This window comes from Jaculus jaculus, chromosome 1 (genome assembly GCF_020740685.1).
Source record: "Jaculus jaculus isolate mJacJac1 chromosome 1, mJacJac1.mat.Y.cur, whole genome shotgun sequence".
NCBI lineage: Eukaryota > Metazoa > Chordata > Mammalia > Rodentia > Dipodidae > Jaculus > Jaculus jaculus.
Window position 1 is genome coordinate 265359338 of NC_059102.1, and position 4759 is coordinate 265364096.

Genomic DNA, 4759 nt, shown 5'->3' on the forward strand with positions numbered 1-4759 from the left:
TTGCTTCAGAGCAACGCAGCAGGCTTTATGTCTTCCTTCACCAACAGCACTTGTGTAGGAAAGAACTTACTGCTCTTGTATTTTCCCACACAGAGCAGATAATTCACAGCAAGACTTCTCCATTTGCATAAAAGGAAAATATCAATAATGACCTCCCTTACAAAGGGTAAGAGGGATTGAGCTCCTGTAGGACCTCTGATTTTCAATGTCCCTGGAAATGAAGACTCTGTAGATATCTAGTTCTTCTTTAAAAGAATGCTTTGAGTAGAATTCTCAGGAATGTAACAATGAGCACTCCAAGAGATCCAAGAGATTTCCTTATCCTTGAACTTGTGAGATTTTTCTAGAATAATGAGGCACAATTACTATTACACATAGAAAGTACTGTGGATTGTGTAGACTTAGTTTATGAAGAGAAGAAAATGTTTATCTGACTTGGTTAATGACACTTTGTATAAAAGACTAGCTATGTTTTGCCCATGTCCTGAGAATTTGAGCAGGGCTGAGTTTAAAGGAAATGAACTAGTGTGAGCAGAAAGATTGTAGCACAGAAAGAAATGTGACAGGAGCCTGGATCAGCTGCAATTGTTTGAGAGATTACCACCACTATGAATGGGACAGCTGTTCTACATTGGGACGGCAGGAAGAATGCTGATTCTTTAAAAAGGAGAGTGCCAAAATCCTGAAGGCATGATGCTTTTCAAGTTGGCTTTATTCTCCCCCTGGATTAACACATTTGGAAGCCTACCTGGTACCATGTGAATATGACAAATGCAGGAAAGAAAGGGTCATTGAATTTGAAATGAGATATTTTTATTTCTTCTGGAAATGGCCACTGATGATGTGAGGCAGATTTCTGGATTCTCCATGACACCATGGCATGGATGAGCCATGGTTTGCATGGGTGAAACTAATTTTGGCAATACTGTGGGTTGATTGGCAATATGAGCTGCTGGTTCAAGATGTAGTTTTCCCTGTGTTGTGCGTAGTTCAGCAGAGGTGAATTAAAACCCCAGAGACTTCTTCACTGCTTACAAATGTCAAACTTGGAGCTACAGAATTTGATGTTTGCCATGTCCGTTTTATATCTTGAATTGGTTCAGTCATTCCTTGCTATGCAAGATAACATCTTTTGCAATGTTAATGTCTACTGTGTGTCATTATGTATTTTTTATATATGCACACAATTAAGAAGCTAATTTAGACTATGGGGATACTGAGATAGTGTTGGGATTGATAAAAACCATGAGGACTTTTAAGGTTGGACTGAATGCATTGTATTTTACATCATGAATGATCATCAATTTATGGGGCAAGGGTTGGGACATGGTGGTTTGAATCAGATTTGTCCCCAGCTAATGGCAATTTTGGAGGTGGAGCTTTGTAGGAGGAGGCATGTTATTGTAGGGCTTAAGGGAGAGGTAGCTAACTCTCCCTTGGTAGAGTATGGCTAACATTCTTGCTCCTGTTTTTCATATGCTGGAGCAGAAATGATGTCCAGCCTCTGCCCATGTCATGCTTTTCCCTACCATTCTGGCCCTTCCCCTCGAGACTGTAATGCAAAAGAAAAACTTCCTCCCATCAGCTGATTTTGACTGGGTACTTTTGTCCCAAAAAGAGGTAACTGTGACAACATCCTAATTAAATATAGAAAGCATATGTTTTCAGTAATCATGTTTGGCTAATTGAATATCCATAAACAAAAAGATAAAATCTGAGCTAGAGATATGGCTTAGTGGTTAAAGCCCTTTCATATAAAGCCAAAGGACCCAGATTTGACTCCCCATACCTGCATAAAGTAAGATGCACAAGATGGCACATGCATCTGGAGTTTGTTTGCAGCATCTAGAAGCCATGCACATCCTCCCTCCTTCTCTCTTTCTTTCTCTCCCTCTTTCTGTCTCACAAATAAATAAATTAATTAACAAACGAAATGTAAATAAAAAGGATCAACTTTGGTGTATGTCCCATATTGACACCAAGAAAAAAATGTAAGTAAATATATAAAGTGAAAGTCCATAAATGATAGAAGAAATCTTGGGTCAGAACCTCAAAACTATTAACAGGAGAAATCTTTACTTAGTCAAAATGCAGAAGAAGGGAGGTAAAAATAGGTAGGGTTTTGGTTCAGAAGACTGACTTTCAAAGACTGATGCATTAAAGTCTTCATCTCAGCTACTGACAGAAGATGGTGGTACTATTAGGAGGTGGTGTTTATAGCCTACAGGATTATATGCTACTGAAAGAGAAGTCAGCCAAGGAGGAAATCTTACTATCATGTACAGAAGTACAAAGGATGGGAACATGTATGAGAGGCAAATATGTGGGCTCCCTGACCCTTGTTTTCTTCCTCCAAGCCATGGTTACTGATGTAGTCTGTACGCATATAAAAGTCTGGGCCCTAGGAACTTTATAACTTCATTGCTACAAAGGTAAAATAAATTCTGGTGGAAGTAGAAATTCTAGACTTTAGAGATGTAACCCACATGTATGGAAGTCTTGAAACATTTCTGTGTTACAACAGAAAATGAACACTGAATTTAATATCGAATATTTTGTACTGTTTCTGGTTGTTGGTTTATTCAGTAGGGAAGAATAATTACCTTATAAATGTTGTACACCAGTGACACCATTAGGTTAAGGCTAAAACATCTACCAACGGACTTTGGTCTGAGATTGCCCCCTGGGGGCAGCCTGAGACTCTCAGCACTACCATGCAGAGGCCCCTCATGACATGAGGCCTTGTGCCCTCAGCCTGTTACTTCAAACCACTGAGCTGGATGTTACACTGCAGGTTCTTCAGCCATTTCTGGACACTACACTTAAGAACACAGAGACTGACTCCAGGCAAGCTTCATTTCTAATACCACTGTCCTCTCTCCTCCGCCACTCCTGAATGACCTACTAACTGCCTCCACTGAACCAAGACACATTTATTACTGACCCAACAAGGATTAACCATACTCCCCCTAAACTTAACACAAAACACTATGGTCTATTGCATGAACACCCTCACCATCATTCATCCCAGGGATTAGTCATCTTAACTCAATAAGGGACACATCAATTCCCTCCCAGATTCTCTTATCTAAACAAAATTCTCCCTGTCAGCCAACTAAGTTCCATATTACTCATCTCTTTCATGTACCACAGATCAAATCATCAAATAGTCTAGCACTGACTGTCAGAACAGACACCATGGATTTACTTCTCACAGTACTGGAACAGTATCTAACTTCTGAGAGTATAGGGATAGCAAGTGACTTCTGCGAGTATGAGGACAGTATGTGGCTTCTGAGTGTATGGGGACATTATGTAATTGCTTGCAAATGTATTTGTGATAAACCTCCTGGAAATATGAAATACATAATGAAAAACAGAAATTCATACCTAAGCAAATATGGTTGTTAGTTACCTTCTGTATTTTCTAGAAGACACGATGAATTATTTACAGCCTCTTTTGACACCTCTAGATAAATAGTTCTCATAAATTTCACCAGATTATACAAGTAGCTATATCATAAATAAATGTATGCTATGGTGGAGGTTGTTAATAACATTAAGGGGGGGGAAGGGGCGACTGGCGCCATGTTGGGCAGCAAAGGTGACAAGAAAAAGCCCCTGAAACAGCCTAAGAAGTAGACCAAAGAGATGGATGAGGAGGATAAGGCTTTCAAGCAGAAACAGAAGGAGGAACAGAAGAAACTCGAGACGCTGAAAGCAAAGGCCAAGGGGAAGGGACCCCTGGCCACAGGTGGAATTAAGAAATCTGGTAAAAAGTAAGCTGTTCCATAGTCCTGAGAAGATGGTACCCTTTATTCATTCCTATTTAAACATCTGGATTTCCTGTCATTGTTAACATCTTTTGCCACCTGTAAGTAGAATGAAGTGTTGTCTTGGGGTCTGGTGTACATTACAATAAACTTTTGCAAAAAAAAAAAAAAAAAAAACTACCAATCATACAGTGGCTCATTGTCTCCAGCTTTCATTCAGCCATTCCTACCTCAGCTGTGAATTCAAAATAAACCCAGTCTCGCATCCAGAAAAAAAAAAAATAACATTAAGGGATGCTATTTGTGAGTATGAACAGGAACATGTGCTAAACTTTGGTGTGAACTTAAACATTCTCTTAAAAATGAAGTCTACATGGCTGGCAAGTTGGTTTCTTGGTAAAGTGCTTACCACAGAAGCATGAGTATTGCAGTTTATATTCCTTATACTGGGTCCATGATTGCTGGGTTGATGTAGTGGTCACCTATTATCCAACCACAAGGGGGACAGAGACAATGCATTCCTAAGGGCAAAGTGGCTAGCTAGAGTAACTGATTATGTGAGCTCTGTACTCAGGTGAGAGTGCCTCAGGAGAGAAGAGCAATCACAGGAGGCACCCAGCATCAACCTCTGGCCTCTAAACACACACACACACACACACACACACACACACAGGTGTGCCTATATATGTGCAAACCTCGACACACACCACACACATGCAATAAGTGCCTCCTAACGAAATTACTCAAGCGTAAGAAACATCATCCATTTAAAAGGGGTAAAAGTTTGAGTGTGCCTTTGATAAAGTGTGCACAAGTGATGAATGGCCCCATGCAAGTGTTCAACACATCAGTTATTTGGCAAAAGCACATTGAGATGCCAGTTCATATTCACAAAAGTGACTGGAGGTTTAGTGTGCTGCATTCAGAGATTTAAAATTTGGAATGCTGCAAAAACTAGAGAAAAATAACCTTGAGCTGACACTCAA

General features: G+C 39.9%; 1 pseudogene; it reads left to right on the top strand.

Annotated features, from left to right (window-relative positions):
- The first annotated feature begins 3588 nt into the window (after positions 1–3588).
- On the top strand, positions 3589–3808 carry LOC123458526 (annotated as a pseudogene).
- Positions 3809–4759: the final 951 nt, after the last annotated feature.